Raw genomic sequence first — 18,218 nt, 5'->3', positions numbered from 1 at the left:
CCAGTCTTCATTGAGCATGCCACACCATGCCTGGTAAGCTGTGAAGGTCAATACATTCTAAATAGATTCCACAGCACCTGTTTAATGTCTTGTATTCATGAAAACTGCAAATGCTACATAAACAATTAGTAATTGATTTAATTACATTCAAGGGGGTTTGGGTTTTGACTTTGAGTTAAGAGACAGTGAAGTGTCTAGTGGAAAATCTACAGAGCTTCTCAGGAAACCTCAGTGGAAGTGAAATCTCTAAGTAGCTCCCAGTATCAGATAACCATCTTTCTCTAGAACTTGAGAGTGCTTTCTGAACAGCACAATTACTCCTTTCTCCATTGGAACCGCTAATGATCTAGATCAAGCTGATCCAACCAACATAGACTTTAATAAGACTCATTATGCAATATGAAAAAGATGCATTTGAAGAGAATGACTTGGCAAAAGGACGAAATAGGTCATTACTTAGCACAATGTCTCTTTGACATCATCATCTTATGTTTAGGAAAGGGAACTGAAAGTTGGGACTCCTGAGATCCATTCCAGCTCTGCCGCAGACTCACCTTGTAGACTTAGAAAAATCACTTTACCCTTCCCAAATTCAGTTTCCCTGCACTATATTTGCTCCCACTCGTATAGAATGTTTGGTCCCCTATACAACAGCAAGAGCTGCTACACTTCAGTGGGGATTCACCCCAGAGGCAGGAAGGCAGTGTTTCCACTGCTACCCTCATTTGGGATTTCTGCTAAAGGCAACCAGTTTCGTTATCCACTGGAATCTCCATAGCAGTCCCAGTCATGGATACTACAGCAGTGATGTGCTGAATTGATACATTCCTTGTCTACCATGACCTTCTCATCTCTTTGACCAGTGCAACTGATTTTAAGGCTCAGTTGGCTGTCTCTTGGCCACGTATTGGCTGGAAGGCTGTATGTGTGCTTTGATCACAGCTGCCTCCTTCCTGGTGGACATTCTGCATTGGTAACCTTATAATGGGTCCTGGGTTATTTTAGGGACCTTTACCATTACAAGTCATGCCTGTCGAACCTGATTGCCTTCTATGATGAGATGACTGGCTCTGTGAATGTTGGGAAAGCGGTGGATGTGATATACCTTGTGTTTAGCAAAGCTTGTAATACGGTCTCCCACAGTATTCTTGCCAGCAATTACAGAAGTATGAGTTGGATGAATGGACTATAAGGTGGATAGAAAGCTAGCTAGATCGTTGGGCTCAAGGGGTAGTGATCAACGGCTCGACATCTAGTTGGCAGCCGGTAACAAGTGGAGAGCCCCAGGGCTCGGTCCTGTGGCTGATTTTCTTCAACATCTTCATTAATAATTTGGAGGATGGGGTGGATTGCACCCTCAGCAAGCCCATGGATAACACTAAGATGCGGGCAGTGGTAGATAAACTAGAGGGTAGGGATAGGATAGAGTGACCTAGACAAATTGGAGGATTGGGCCAAAAGAAATCTGATGAGGTTAAACAAGGACAAGTGCAGAGTTCTGTACTTAGGATGGAAGAATCCCATGCACTGCCACAGACTGGGAACCAACTGGATAAGCAGCAGTTCTGCAGAAAAGGACCTGGAGGCTACAGTGGACAAGAAGCTAGACATGAGTCAACAGTGTGCCCTTATTGCCAAGAAGGCTAATGGCATATTGGGCTGCGTTTGTAGGAGCATTGCCAGCAGATTGAGGGAAGTGATTATTCCCCTCTGTTCGGCATTGGTGAGGCCACATCTGGACTATTTTGTCCCCCACTACAGAAAGGATATGGACAAATTGGGGAAAGTCCAGTGGAGAGCAATGAAAATGATTAGGGGCACATGACTTATGTCGAGAGGCTGAGGGAATTGGGCTTATTTAGTCTGCAGAAGAGAAGAGTGATGGGGGATTTGATAGCAGCCTTCAACTACCTGAAGGGGGATTCCAAAGAGGATGGAGCTAGGTTGTTTTCAGTGGTGGCAGATGCCAGAAGAAGCAGCAGTGGTCTCAAGCTGCAGTGCGGGAGGTCTAGGTTGGATATTAGGGTAAAGCTTTTCCCTAGTAGAGTGGTGGAACACTGAAATGGGTTACCTAGATAGGTGGTGGAATCTCCATCCTTACATGTTTCTAAGGCCTGGATTCACACCCCAGGCTGAGATGATTTAGTTGGTTTAGATTTAGATTTAGATGATTTAGTCCTGCTTTGAGCAAGGGTTGGACTAGATGACCTCCTGAGGTCCCTTCCAACTCTAATCTTCTATGATTAAGGACTTCTATGATTAAGGACTCTGCAACATGCTGGCATGAATTCCTGACACATGTAGAATATATTTCACACATGGCATTTCAGTTCATCACTGTTTGGTTTGTTGGCACAGGGTATATGTTGGTGTAGCTCTATCAACCTGAAATAGAGTGATGCTGGTTTACATACTCTGAGGACCCGATCCATAATTTCAGGAAATCACAGTTCTTAGATTTAGAAAACAATGATTCACTCCATCACCACTGCTCTTTTCTCCGGCTCTGGAAGTTATTTAGTTTGGAGATGGGAAAGGAACAAAGGCACATTCAAGCTCAGTTTATACAATCTGTTTTGTTCAGCTGCCTTATCTCAGACATTGCATAACCAATAGGAAGCTTTGAAAAAATATGACTATAGATATATGAACCCAAGTAAGTAATCTTTTCTATGCAAAGAGGAATAAATCCTGATCCCAGGTATACTAAATTTTGCTGTGACAGCTGGAAGGAAATTGACCATTTTTACCTACAAGGTTAAATTGCCTTACAATTAGAATTGCATAAGTCCCGAAGTACAAAGGCCTAAATGGTGCCTGGAGAGCTTTCAAAAAGAGTTGGGGAAAATAAATCTGATCTGGCCAGCTTCTCAGCTGATACTATTCAGCATAGCTCCATTGAAGTCAATGATTTACACCAGCTCAGGATCTGGTCCATTGTGTTTAACCTCGCAACAATGCAGCCATTCCAAGTAGCAAATGTGAATCACTTAGTCTCATACCCACAACAGTTGGTTTCACTGATAAGAAGGTATCAATGTGTTTTTTGTTTTGTCTGTTTTTGTCATGACAAAGCTGGGTCAGCCGAGAGTGAAAACACATCTTGGATTGTCAATCATGGCAGTGCCCTGGACCTAGTGAATGGTTTGTTTAGTGGGTTTGGGGGTTTTTTTAGATTGGTATGTCATATATGAGTATAAAATTTTAGCAAGACTCAGGTCTGGCTTAGAATCATAGAACCATAGGGTTAGAAGGGACCGCAAGATTCATCTAGTCTAACCTCCGGCCAAGATGCAGGATTTGTTGCATCTAAACCATCCAAGACAGATGGCTATCCAACCTCCTTTTGAAAACCTCCAGTGAAGAAGCTTCTATGACCTCCCTAGGCAGTCTCTTCCATTGTCCTACTCTTCTTACAGTTAGGAAGGTTTTCCTTGAGATTTAGATTGCTTCATTTCACTGTGCTGAGACCAGTCTCAGAACAAACATTGGCCACCCCTTCCTGAAACTTCGGTGTTTTGATCAATGGTTGTGACAATTTGGCGGGTGAGTTTCTGATCTCAGAGCTTGTCCCTACTTATCAGTCTTCCAGGAAGAAAACAAAAATCTCAAATTTCTGTAACAGCTCTCAGAAGAGCTGGAACCTACACAGCTTGTAGAATTGGTCTCGTGCAAACAGAGCAAAGTGCTTATAAGCATTGATTTTATGTTCACAACCTCCCTATAAGGTAGATATTGTTTTATCCATTGTACAATAGGAAACTGGGGTCCACAGAGGCTAAGTGTGTCTAAGGTCACACAGTCATTGGCAGAGGAAGACATAGAATCCAGGTGTTATTGGTCCCTCACAGATGAGGAAAGGGCCAGTGAGGCCCTTGGGATGAGGCAGTGGGGTGGGGCAGAATAGAGGAGGAGCAGGATTACCCTGAGCAGCAGACTGCAGGAGTGATTGTGGAAGCTGTGGAGGGAAGTCCTAGGCAGGAAACCTTCATGCCGACCCTGAAAGGAATACAGCAGGCTCCCAGGGTAGGACAGACAAGCTAAGCCTGTCTCAGAGACCCAACCACACCAATTTTCCCAAACCCATTGCGCCGAGGCTGGATTGTTGGCAGCACTATAGACTTGCCACCCACATTGCTGGGACCGTAAAGAGGGAGCGTCCCTGAATGCGTGGACATTTGTGACTTTTCTTAGTCCCCTAGATGGAGAGACTTAAGGAGGCCCACAAAGGGCAGAACCCCTCCTGCGAATAGTGGGGAAGTGAGGCTTGGCTCATGACTATCCAGTGTTGTTAACTGGGCATGGTCAAGTTCCCCCACCCCCAAAGGGAGGAACCACCAAGGATCCTGTTACGCCATGAGTTTTGTCAATTGGAATTGAGTTCTAACCACTAATCATCATTCCTTGTGGTCGCACGGTACAGAAATGTGTCTTTTGTTTTAGGCTAAAATCCTGACTCCACTGAAGGCAGTTTCACTCCTGCTTCCCAATGTAACTGCTTTGCTGCTGCTTAGCATGCCAGGGGCACTAGGCAAAACTCATCTCTGGTGCCACCCTTATGTGTGCCCCAAAATCACAGGGTGGTGTTCAGTATAGAGATGAGCGTGATCTGCAAAGTTCAGACTCGGGTCCAAATTGCAGCAATGTTTAGGGTAGCTCAGATTCAGGGTTTTGGTTCAGACCATTAATGAAGAAAGAAGCCAGCTGCACTAGAATATGGGGCATTTGGATCAAGGTGATGGGGTCAGACCCATCTCTATTTCTGTATTCGTTTAGGAACAGAGGACTGGAAGGAAACTCCTGGGTTACCAAGTCCAGTCCGCGGCTATCTCAGGCAACCCCGTCATGCAATCCTATTAATAAATGTATCAAGGTCCATTGTAAAATTGTTTGCCCATACTCCTATTGGAAAGCTGTTCGAGAGCCTCACATTTCAGGGCAGGACCTTTGAACTACACATTTTTCATTTTAATGCCTCCCCAGGGTAACTAAACTTCCATACTAAAGAGGATCTCACTGGATTCAGTGCCATTCATTTGTCCAGCAAGGATCACTACAGAGCAATTCTAGACAACCCCTCATACTGAGCATGCTCCCAGCTATTTTGCAGTGTAATTTAGGAGACAGAACACCACCATGGGCCATTGAGCTGCTTAAGTATCTTTATGGATATTAGTACTGGTGAAGTTGAGTTTCACTATATCATTTAGATTAGTTGTATTAAAGGTGTATAGTAGGGCAAAACATCTGTATTTATGCTGTACGTAACTTTCTATTAATAAGAAATTCAGGTGAAGTAGTTTTGTTATTAATATTGATCAATTTTCCAGTTGAAAACCCAGATGTAAGGTTTCTTTTAGCATGCTCCGCTATATTTAGTGGTGTTGTTGATGAGAGAAAGCCTAATGAAGACTAACAGATGGTCTGTTTAATATTGCTCTAGGATATGAAACATTTGCCAAAACAGATACACACAACAAGGATTTGACAGCCCTGTAACTGGAAACCTTTAATTACAGCTATTTGCATTTCTGGAGGTTTCAAGGAGGCTAACAACATTGCTGTTCCAGCACAGGTCAACATGAGGTTTTTTGACCATCTATAAATATAGTTGACACTGTAGAATATTTGTCAAGAAAGAGTGGACCAGGATGGGAGAGAAAAAAATTCCTGAGTGTAGTATCCAATACCGAGTTCAACTCCAATCTCACCACTCCGCGTCATACAGCAAAAGCTACACTGAGTTAATCCAACTAAAGAATAGGGGATGGGTGTAGGGAGTACCACACATCCAAAGAAAAAAAATATTAATCAGCTTATATACACATTCTAAAACAGACTGCCACGTGTATCCTCTAGTCCACATCATATAATGCACGCTGTGAGTGGTTCGTTAGTTTCTGTGACACAATCTCTGCACAGACCATGAGCTGTTCCTGCAACACACGTATGCTGTCTGTTGTACATTGCTTACTTCCCTAATATCTCTTTTCTACTAGCTACTCATTTTACATATTTACAAGGATTCTGTAAATTCATGCTTTGTTCACTGTTTCAAGTCCTTGCTCAGAATAGACCTACACTGTGGTCCATGGGGAAGGAGGCAGTTCCTCAGGACTTTAAAGATCAGCCAACCAGAGATTTCAAGATCAGAGATTTCAAGATCAGTATGCATAACTCAAATTGCACGTGCAATTCAACATTAATCTGACAAAAACTTTAGACCATGGTATCCTCCTAATGACCAACAGAGCTCTGCGTTGGCTTCCAGCATTTTGCTCTAGCTGTACCACCTATTGAAGAGTAGCATTCAATTTTAGGAAGGCACAAGAATCTCAAAAAATGGTGGAAACCTGATAAGCCCGTACCATGTGAGGTTGATTTTGCCTTCGTGGTGATCCCAAAAGCCTCATTGACCTCAATGGGTAGGCAAGTAATGCTGGAGAAGATCCAGTGTTGCTGTGGAGTTGTAGTGGTCACTTAGTCCTTAGCAGGTTTGTGACTACTATGCAAAACCACTGCACTGTTTAGGAATAAATATTGTTGAAGGTCAGAACTAATGTCCATTAGCAGAAATTAGTGCGTGTATGGCTGCTGGGCAAAAAGCTGACTGAAATTTTTTTGACAATTTTTTTTTTTTACTAAAAAAAATGTTTTGAGGCCTTAAACAAACTTGGCAAAACCTTTTGTTTGGGAAAAAAACTGAAACGTTTAATGTCAACATTTTCATTTGAAATGGTGTTTCAATTTAAAATTTGGCCAACCTAAAAAATACACAATACACAAACACACAAAGAAGCGTGAAAAATACCCAAAATGGCTGAATCATAATAGGAAAACTTGAAGAAAAGATTCATTTAAATTTGACTCAAAAAGTTTTGGTTGATTTGAAATGAGTTTTTTGTTCTATTTGATTTAAAAAATTAGAGAAAACTTCTTGGGTTTTAATAGAACCAGATTTTTTTTCCAGATGTTTCAGTCTGGCATCCACATGAAAAAATCTATTTGTTCAGCTTTAGTTGGAGATAGCTGGGGCAAGAAAGCTTTCACAGAGTTTACAGAATCATAGAAGATTAGGGTTGAAAGGAACCTCAGGAGGTCATCTAGTCTAACTCCTGCTCAAAGCAGGACCAACCCCAACTAAATCATCCCAGCCAGGGCTTTGTCAAGCTGGGCCTTAAAAACCTCTATGGATGGAGTTTCCACCACCTCCTTAGGTAACCCATTCCAATGCTTCACCACTCTACTAGGGAAAAAGGTTTTCCTAATATTTAGATCTCCCCCACTGCAACTTGAGACCACTGCTTCTTGTTCCATCAAAACTTCCCCCCACCCTGCTGACTCTGGCACCCTACTGCCAGGGTTACTAATCACTGGTTTTCTGAAGAACTGAATTCACTCCATTTTCAAAATAAAACAATAAATAAAATTAGATCCATTTCTGTAGAAAGGGTGAACTCTTCTACTACCCCCGCTTCTGGAAGGTCTGTCTGCAACCTATTAATATTGATTCTCACTTTAGTTCAGAGAACTGCTAATCTACAGGGGTACCTTTTAATTCAACATAGGTGCTGGGTGATGATCATCTACACATTTCATACCATCCTCTCTGGAGACACCTACCATCAATGATGGGACAGATTATGAGAATCCTTGTGCAGGGGAGCAGTTCACAAAAATTCTTCCTTCCTCCTCCGCTCTCACCCTCACACACACACACCCTGCATAAGGGCCAGTTGCACTCTGGAGGAAATATGCCCCAGATGGGGAAAGAGGGACAGAGAGGAGGCAAGGCTGTGTCCCTGAGCTCACCTCCACACCAGCTTGCAGAGCCAAACAGGCGCACCAGCAGGAGCAGGATGCAGTGCAACCTCTGGGTTAATCTACACAAGAAAGTTAGGTCAGCCTAGCTCACTTGCTATGGAGTGTGAAAAATTCCCACCCTTCAGCAACGTAGTTAAGCCAACCTAAGCCCCAGCATAGACAGTGCTTGGTCAACAGAAGAATTGTTCCGTCAACCTAGCTGCAGCCTCTCGGAGACATGAATTTACTACAGTGAGGGAAGAATCCCACAGCTGCAGCTGTGTCCCTATAGTGCAGACACTTACTCCTGAAATGGAGGGGTTCTTCCATCACTCTAGTAAATCCACCTCTCCAAGAGGCAGTAGCTAGGTCAACGGAACAATTCTTCTGTTAACTTAGCACTGCCTATGGTGGTGCCCATGTCGGCTCACCGACATCTTTCCAGGCCGTGAATTTTTCACATCCCTGAGTGACATAGCTAGGTTGACTGAAGAGTCTAGTGTAGACCAGCCCGCAGAGAATGCTAGTGTCTCCTTAGGCACAATCCCTCCCCATGCTCCTCTGTTGAGGGCAGCTATGGACAGCCTCCAGCATGGGCCAATGCAAAAACACCATGACATGGTTCAACAGAATATCTCAGGTACTTCTAGATCTTTCAACATTCAGGAGCCACCTGAACAACATCCGAACATGCTGGGCTAAATTATTCCCTTGTGCAACTCCATCTCTCACAGGGGTGGCTTTGGCCTGCTCTGTTTCCTTCCCTGCTTTGTGCGGTGTTTAATTTGAGAGCAATCCTAAATCAAACATAAAAACAGCGGCTTCTCATCATTCCAGCTCATCCACAACCATGGCATGATTTACTGCACCACACAATAATTCTTGATGCTTGGCCTCCTCCAAAAAGCACCTGTAATTGAATAGATACCATGCATGCAACTCAAGGAAAGTCGTAGAACATGACCCCATCTGGACAGGAAGATGAAATGAACATAAAGGAACAGGCAAGAATTAACTAAAGCCCTGAGCCAGTGACCACTGAAGTCAGTGTGCATTAGATCAAGTTCTAAGACCACATAATGGACGCAGAACTAAAATGTAACAGCACTACAGCATCAATGGAAAGAGGACCCAGTAGGAATATGAGAGCACAGGTTTCCAAGTCTGAAGGTAATTGGAAAAGAACCACTAATTACAAGGGCTATAAAATCAGACAATTCTTCCACCATTGTACACAATAAACCCTTACAAGCAATAGCTATATGGCCGAAATGGTGTGAAGCCGAATATATTTTTACAGTGATAAGAACATTCTGTGTTATAGACAGTTTCATTATATGGTCATCAATTTGATTATTCTTTACTTTGCAAAGTGCATTGGGATTCTCTAGGCTGATAGAGGCTATTGTTTGTGTGTCATTCTATGACTGACAGATGCCAGAGCTAATTTTTAAACTGATCCATCAGTTTTAACACAACACATCGAATCATCCTAATATAGGGATAGACTGGGGAAAATCAGCTTCAAGGAAAACGCAGGTCCGCAAAGGATTTTCTATAATTAAAGGAGGTGCTAAGTGCTGAATGCTCCAGTACAGTCAATTAAACACTAATTACTATTGGATTCTGATCTGCTATTGTGTGATGAACAGTTGAAGTGTAAGTATCCCCTCTCTATGGAGATGCCATATCCACCCCTGCTGATCTTCCAGATGTTTTTCAACCACTCTTCTGATTCTGTTTGAGATGAAAATGCAAAGCTTTCCCTTGTTATAGACAACAGGAGAGTCACAGTGGGCCCAGTAGTCCAGTGGTTCCCAACCTGTGGCCTGGGGGCCAAAAGTGACCCGCAGGGTCTTTCAAAATGGCCCATGGCTCCCCTCCCACTGGCTGCAGAATGGAGCTGCTGCCTAAGGACCCAGGCAGAGCGTGTTTCCATGAGGCTAAAAGACAGGTGCAGTCTCCTTGCTGCAGCCCAGGGGATGGGAGATCAGCGCTCCCCTCCCACAGCAGTAGCAGGGAGCACGGCAAAGTGCTCCTCCTGGGTCCGTAGGCGCTGGAGTCCCTGCTGGAGCCAGAGGGAGGGGAGCACTGATCTCCCATCCCCCTGGCTGCAGAAGGGATCCACTGCCTAGGGACCCAGGTGGAGCACAGGGAGCTACAGGATGCATGCGGTTTCCCTGCTGCAGCCAGGGGGAGGGAGATCAGCGAGAAGGCAGCCTCCTCGCTGAACTCCATCTGGCTGCAGTGTCGGGGAGGAGCTGCTGGCGGAGACTGGTGGCCCTTCAGGGCTGTAAAAATGGTATCTGTGGTCCTCAAGCCAAAAAGGTTGAGAACCACTGTCGTAGTCATTCTTGAGCCTCGTGCTAATAGGCATGCATGCTCATCTGCCCACCAACTGGCTCTGGTTTCCACTGCTGCATCCGAAGGGAGCAGGAAATCACACGTTTGCTGCAGTGAGACCCTAGCTGGGTCATGGCACGTGCTCTCCTTCCACTTTCCGTTTCACCCCCACGCCACTTTTCAAGGACCACTGTGACGCTTTTTTCAAACAGCTGTGTACAAAATAATGACCTTGTTGACATGATTTTTACCACTTTCCTTTCCATGCCTTGGCTGAGCTGGATCTCCTCGTTTGCTGCAGACACCTGTGTTTTCGGACGAGGGTTGTCTGTTATGGGCTGTGGTATCCTGGTTTGTACAGCTCTCTATGTGCATTGGAGATGGGGGAGGGGCCAGGAGACCTGGATAAATATCGTTATTATTGCTTACTTAGAGATTTCATGGAAATATAAATCTTTCAGATGTTCCCAGAGTAAGCAGCATGAGTCCAGGCACATAAGCTGAGGGGCCTTCATTTGTTACTTATTTGGATCACGATCACTGTGGTACAGTAGCAATGATGACTCTTTCTGATGAAAATGATTGAATGGTAGTACAAGCCCATCCGTCGCTGAGGATCTGGTGGCTTGCAATGCAATAGGACTAATCTAGCCCCTGTCACTCATAGGAAGACAACACTGATGCATAGGTAGTCATCTCCAGTGCTCCTATTTCTACAAGATTTAAATGTCCTTCACACTGAAACTTAGGTGCTGTGATGTCGGCTCCTGACGGCTTTGCTCTGTACCAGCCATTTGCTGTCCTGCTTAGTTCCATCCAGCACAAACCATGACCCGGTTTGCATAAACTTTCCCACGAGAGGCTGGAAAAAATGCTACAGCTTAACAGGCAGGGAAGCCACTGAGAGGCTGGGGTTTATGTTGTGTGATTCTGTAGGGCTTTTCCAAAGGGTGAAATGCACAGCCATGTGAGGGTAGGATCTATTCTATTTGCAAATAGAGACATGATCTTTTGTGATGGCTGAAAGGTCCACTCACAGTGCATTACACAGGGGAGATTAAGATATGCTTCCTTAAATCTCTTTTCCCATCTCCTTGTTTTCCTTTTCTTCCACTCTGAACATTATTCAGTAGTATTATTCTTTGTATTGTGGTGAGATGTAAAGGCCCCAGCTGAGATGAGGGCCCCAGTGGGCTAGCAATGCACATGGTGAAAGGCAGTCCCTGTCCAGCGTGACTTCCAATCCGAGTAGACAAACAGACAAATAGTGGAAGAGAAGAAGTCTGATCCGGGAGGACAGATAGTCCAGCGATTAGTGTGGTAGCCTGGAATTTGGGAGACTTGGATTTAATTCCCTATTCTGCCACAGATTTCATGTATTACCTTGGGCAAGTCACTTAGCCTCTCTGTGTCTCAGTTTCCCCTCTGTAAAATGAGGATATAAGCCCTTTCTTACCTCACAGGGGTGTTGTGAAGATACATGTATTAAAGATTGTGGTGAGGGCCATATAGGTACTTCAGATACTTTCCAATTTTAGAGATGGGGCCCTGAAGCCCAAAGACAGAAGAGTGCAGACTGAAAGACAGTGGGTGTAGCAGTTTAAATTCCCCTTCATAGTTTAAAAATCTCTCTCCAAAATCACAGAGGAACTCCATTGCAAAGCCAGTTCTCCCGAGTCCCATTTGAATGCCATAACCAGTCCTCCTCTCCTTCTACATACTTCTCACCTCCTCTTCCTCTATTTCCCCTCCTTGTCTTCTCTTAGTTTTACCCTTCCCGCTCCTTCTCCATACACAATCTCCTCCTTCTCAAAGAATCATAGGCATTATCTGGGCTCTGACCTATTATGGGTATTCAGCCCATCCCCCCCCCAGCCAGTGCACTCATTAGGAAGCTGGAGATAGATTGTTCTCAGGCAAAGGTACTTAGTTATGGAACTGTCTTAAACTTCAGGAGCACAATGTAAGCAAAGCTTTCTGGCCAAGATCCTCTCTGGAAGGGTTTTAACTATGGGGGGTATTTTCTTAATTTCCTGATTATTTTCTTGGTCAGTGCATGGTTCAGAGAAGAGGCTCAGTTCTGCTGCCTACTAAGCAGAGGTATCAACTAACGTCTCTTTTACCATGCTGCTAGCCACATTGTAACTATTTAGAGAAATAAAAAACTTTATTCTCTAGATGAAATCTTGTCTGTCTTGGTCCCTTACTTATGCTTCATAAGCAGCAGAACTATCAATTAGTCCCTGTTTTACTTTGATACCTTGTAACAGGCTCTTACTCATGATCCCTTCTTTATACTAGTCTCTCTACAAAAGAACAGAAGGCGGCATTGGGGAAGGTGAAGGGAGAGAATCAATGCTAGTTAGATTTTATTTCCCCCTCCCCCCCACCGAACATTTCTTACTTTTGTGAGAAAACAAATGTTTTCAGCCAAACACTTTTCAACTGTCAGGTTTGGGGGATTTTTATTTTACAAAAATGCAGCATTTTTCAGAGAAAGCAGATACTGTTTGTGAAAAATTCCATATTGTCAAAAAAAAAACATTTTCCCTCCGGGGGGGGGGGGGGAGCATAAAGATTTTGACCGGCTCTAAAGAGACCCATCTTGTAACCCCTGATTTATGTAGCACTTCCCACAAGCCCAGAACCACATTCAGTTGGATAAGTCCCATTTAAAGCCCTTTTCAAAGTCTTCCTTGCGCCTCGCTTTGGAAAGCGTAACACAGTGGTCTGCCTGTTTAGAGACAGAGCTCCTTAAGAACAGGGGTTTGGACTTGGTAGAAAGGATTATCAACCCCAGCTGGGAAGGAGTCAGGTGATTCCTACACAGGGCGGAAAGAGGTCAGTTGAAGTGGGAGGTGTAGGAAGAAGGTTGATTGTTACTGCAGCAAGTTCTGGGGTAATGAGTAAGTGTTATAAGGCCTCTGTGGTCTGTTCTGGTTGGTGGAATAGTTGTTTGTTTTTGGTTATGTCTGTGTTTGAGGAATTAAGTGTGCCCTAAAGGAAGGGCCTAAATAGCCTGGGCATGGCATTAAGTTGTTCTGGGCAGGGGTTACAGGTAGCTCTACTGTAGTCACAAAATGCTTCCTTGGAAGAGAGCAAGCTGTCTTTTGTATTTGTTTGTACTGTTGGAGTTATTGGGACAAAGTCTCTACTGGCTGGTGTAAATTCACTGATTTCAGTGGCATTATACCAGCAGAGAGGTTTGCCCATTACCTCTATTAACAGCATTAAATGTTTGGCTCCTTTCACATTCCAAAATGGAAGAGATTCAGTACGCTTAAGCAACGTATGGGACAACTTTACTGAAAACTAATGACCCTCTAGACCCCCAGCCACAGATTTAACAGCAGGCCATTAACCCTAGATAGTCATTAATGCCCCCAGGAAATGCCCTGTGCAAAGGTTGCTGTGGTTTATAAACTGACAATAAAAAAGAAAATTCCAATCCCTAAGGATATAAATTGATTTTTTTTTTTTTTTAAATATCTGATGCAGTTCCAGCTGCTATGTGAGGGGCTTGGGGCCCAATAAAAAAGAATAGAAAAAATACATATCTGGAAAATGGTATAATGCCCTTACATGGCAAGTTTTATGCAGTCATAGAAATTAGAGATGCAACAAATCCATTAGGTCCTCTCTTGGACTCCACTAGCTCTGTTCTCTACTGTGTTTTGATATCTTCACTATCTTCCATGTCAGTCAGACCCATAACCTGTGGCCCATCTTTGGTTTCTTCCCATAGATCTAACCATGACTAAATCCGGTCACTTTTCCTGTCACATCATCTCTAAGATCAACCCTTTCCTCTCTGTCCTGACAACCAGATGCATGCACTTCCTAATTACCTTCCCATTTGACGACTGCAGTCTACTGCATTTTCATGTTCACCTGGGCCCCCCTTTCATACCAGCTGATCCAAGCTGCAGTTGCCAAAATCCTCTTTCTCAGCTTTGTCCTTTCCCCTGCAGCAGCACCACCACTGTCTGAGTGGCTCATTTTTCTCACTTCAACCAGGTCTCTGAAGATGTGGGTTCTATTCCTTGCTCTGCTACTGGCCTTCTGGGTGACCTTGGACAAGCCACTTCCCTGCTGTGTGCTCTGTAAATGGATAGATACCGGATTCCTTTGTAAAGTGCTTTGAATAGTGCAATATAAAAGCTAGTTGTTGTTGTTGTTGCATGACTAGAAGGTGATCAGTTGCTACGGTAATGAGGGCGGCTTAAGGACCTATGTAGAACAGAGTAGATCTCTGATGTGGCCTTGTTTCATATTCCTGTGTTCCAGGCTCTCTGTTGACTTTGGTCAGATATATGGACAGACCCCCCCCCGCTCCCCCCCCACACACACACACACCCCCACGGCTATAGTTCTACACCAGTGATGTGATTAAAAACAAGAGGTTTAGAAGTTCTGACTTCACTGGAACTGCACACATACTAAAAGGTTGGCAAATGCTTAAGAACTGAGCTGATTCAGGGCCAAAACTAACAGCTTCCTAAAGACTTGTTTAAGACCCGCCATTGTTTCATTCTCTTCTGTTAGTGATAGTGCGATTGGTATTTGGAAGTTGCTATTGTACTGATTTTCTCAGCAGGAGGATGCCATGTAATGGATTGTAAAATCAGCCCCAAATACAGATCCCATATAACTGCAAGGTACAGTAGTGGCTTTCAGTGGTTCATAGCCTACCAGATTTCAAGATGAGAGAGAATCATTATGACCATCTACTCTCACCTCCTGCATGACACAGGCCATAGAATTTCACTCAGCAATTCCTATGTCAAACTGATAATTTCCAGTTGAGCTAGGGCACAAAATAATGGAACTCAGCCTGTAACAAAACCCTAGCTTTAACATCCATTCAGGTGGAAGTAGCATTTCTCCAAGTCATTTTCCACTACAAAGATAACTACTCACATGGGTATTGTGATTGTACGTTAATCTATATTACGAGTTTAGTCTAGATTATGATTTGTTTGTACAATTTTTTTCACTTCCTTACATGTAATGATTTGAAGTTTTTGCTGCGTATGATGTTTTCCATTAAGGAAGAGAAACAGTTAAGCAGATGCTCATCAAAAGGTAGATTGTAAACTCTTCAGGACAAGGACTGATTGTACAATGCCTCGCACAATGGGGCCCTCATCTCAGTTGGTCCGTAGGTACTACCGTAATAAACATGATTTATAATGAAATGCTCTGGCCCTCTAACCCTAAAGGCAATGAAATAAGTCATTTATTTTATCTGACATATTTTTAGTCAAGTTATGATAGTTAGCCAACCTTTCAAGCTCTGGCTCTGTTCTTCAAACTGTACAGGATGTGCATTTCATTTTACAAAAGTAGGGACAATTACTCCAAACATAATGGAAGTAGCATAGATTATATCAGTGGAAACTTAGGCCTACTGTTAGATTCCTCCCTAAAGTCCTTCACTACGTGTCTAGTTTAAAAAAAAAATTGGGATTGATTTGTACTACAGGACTCAGTCATGTATCCATTTAAGTTAATAGGAGTGTCTCCATTGACTGAAATGTGGCCTGGATGAGGCACGTGGAGAGTAAGCACTGAAAAGAAATGTAAATGAGTCATGAGGCTACTTATTAGCATTCTGGTCCCAATAGCTGATATAGCCGTTCCCAAACTGTGGGTTGTAATGAGGTTACGCCACCAGTAGATGGGGTTGCAGAAACCCTGTTGTATGGAAGATGCTGTTTTGCTCCACACAGCGTGACCTGGCATGTAGAGTGTGTTTGAGGTCACGGTGCACCAAGAACACCGTTTTGCTGTACAAAATAGCATTCTCCACACAGTGTGACCTCGCACACACCATACTTAGGAAGTCCTGCTCCTTGCTATCTATGGTCCCGGGAGAAAATAATTCATTACAATGGAGTTGTGCCATCAAAAAGTTTGGGAATCCCTGAGCTAATACAGTGATCCTTGCTGCCGGTGCATGTTACAGGCTGCTGGTGCATGTCAGGGGCTGAGTGAGATGTAGAGTCATGATGCAGAACTCAGTTCACTTCTGTTAAGCACCCAAAAACCAGGTGCCCTATTTGAACTATCCAAAACTCTTAGGTCTGCAAGACTGGGTCCTGATGGAAAACCGGCTGAAGTGGCTGGGAATCTTTCCATTGAACTTAATGGGCTTTCAATCAGACCCTTGTGCTGGAAATTTCATGAGAGCTGGCATGCTCTTTGGATTACCAGTATGGTGACTGACCTCAAAAAGTCAGTATTTAGTGGCAGCTTCTACAAAGCTGTATCTGAGGTGTCACAGTCTCCCACATTACTTACAATAGAAATAAATAAGCATTGGGATTTTCAAAAGCATTCAGCATTAGCCTAACTCTGTTCTTATTGAAGTCAGTGGCATGCAGAATTAGGTAAATGCTGACTGATCTTGAAAACCCCACCAACTGTATTGGCCAGTTTTGTTGTTTTTATTTTCTGCTACTGATCGTGGATGGCTGTTTAGCTTATCAAAAAGAACAAGAAGTGACTTGATTATAGTGTCTAAGTACCTTCACAGGGAGAAAACACTGGGTACTAAAGGACTCTTTAGTATACAGAGAAAGGCATAACAAGAAACCTTGACTGGAAGTTAAAGCCAGACACATTCAAATTAGAAATAAGGCACGCGTTTTTAACAGTGAGGATAATTAACCATTGGAACAAACTACAAAGGGAAGTCGAGGATTCACCATCTCTTGAAGTCTTCAGCTCAAGACTGGATGCCTTTCTGGAAGATAAGCTTTAGCCAAACACAAGTTACTGTACTGAATGGAGGAATAATTGGATGAAATTCTATGGCCTGGGTTCTGCAGGAGGTCAGACTACGTGATCTAACGTTCTTCCCTGGCCATAAATTCTCAGAACTGCAGGAATCAGGCATTTTCACTCCTCTTCTCCACACGAGTTTTTGTGTTGCACCCTCTACATGGAAAACACAAAAAGGAAAGTATAGACCCGGATCCTTCACTGGTGCAAATCAGCCTCCCTTTAGTGAAGTCAAATCAACCTAGCTCCATTACACCCGCTCACCATTGTTTTTTGGTATCTCCAAAGTCATACGTGTCATGGATTTAGGTGAAGGTTTGAGCACTTCTTAATTTATAACATATATTGCTGCTTACAGTACCAGCTCAGTGGAAAGCCTGTTAGAGTCCTGTGCCTTTTATACCATTCTGAGTTGAGTCTTGTTTTAGTATTTCATCGTATTCCTAATATGTCACCAGATAAATTAAAAGCACTCAAATATAAACCATTCATTTGGATAAATTGACCACTGCTACCTTTGTAGCTGTTAGGAGATTAAAAAAAATAACATTTATTTGTTGTTCTCCTGCACTAGAAGTATAGCCGGCTGTACTTTCCACTTCACATGAATTCTGGTATATTCCAATTTTCCACTTCCCTGCCTTTAATCCCAGAGTTACAAATGGAATCCCATGCTACACTGATATCTCTTACTCGCTGGCACAGAAGAGATCAATATTTCAAAATGCCATATGTTTTATAGATCAGCTGCCTTGTGCATAAAAATCCAGTGGTATCTGAACCATTACACTGTGTGTAAATTACATAAACCAATGGAAGGAAAATGTGTGATTCGCCAACATGGACATATCCACAACGTTTCTTGGAATAAATTAATAAAATCTTAAAGCAGGCCTATAGGGCACCCAGATTAGTGCTTGGAAGACCTCAGCAAACTTTCAGTGCTTATAGGAAATTTTAACCAAACTGTTCAAATCTTTGATTCTCCCGCCCATCCTTAAACCAGTCTCTGAGACCTATGAACGTGGCACAGTTTGGTAATAACACACTGCCCTTATGCAGCACCTTTCTTGCAAGGGTCTTGGAAAAATGTCATGAAGCCTTATAGCACCTCAGAATGCGGTGAGTATTCTCACACTTTGTTCTGCAGATGGGGAAACTGAGGTACACAATGGTGAACTGAGTTGCCCAGGGTCACGCAGTGAATTGGGGCAGAGGCCGGAAGAATCTTGTCTCCAACTCAGCTTCTCTAACCATTAGATTTACTGTTTCTCTGACAGAGCCAT

Source organism: Emydura macquarii, unplaced genomic scaffold, assembly GCF_026122565.2.
Source record: "Emydura macquarii macquarii isolate MOO-44397 ecotype Brisbane River unplaced genomic scaffold, CSIRO-AGI_Emac_v2 contig_2988, whole genome shotgun sequence".
NCBI lineage: Eukaryota > Metazoa > Chordata > Testudines > Chelidae > Emydura > Emydura macquarii.
Note: the sequence above shows the minus strand (reverse complement) of the source record.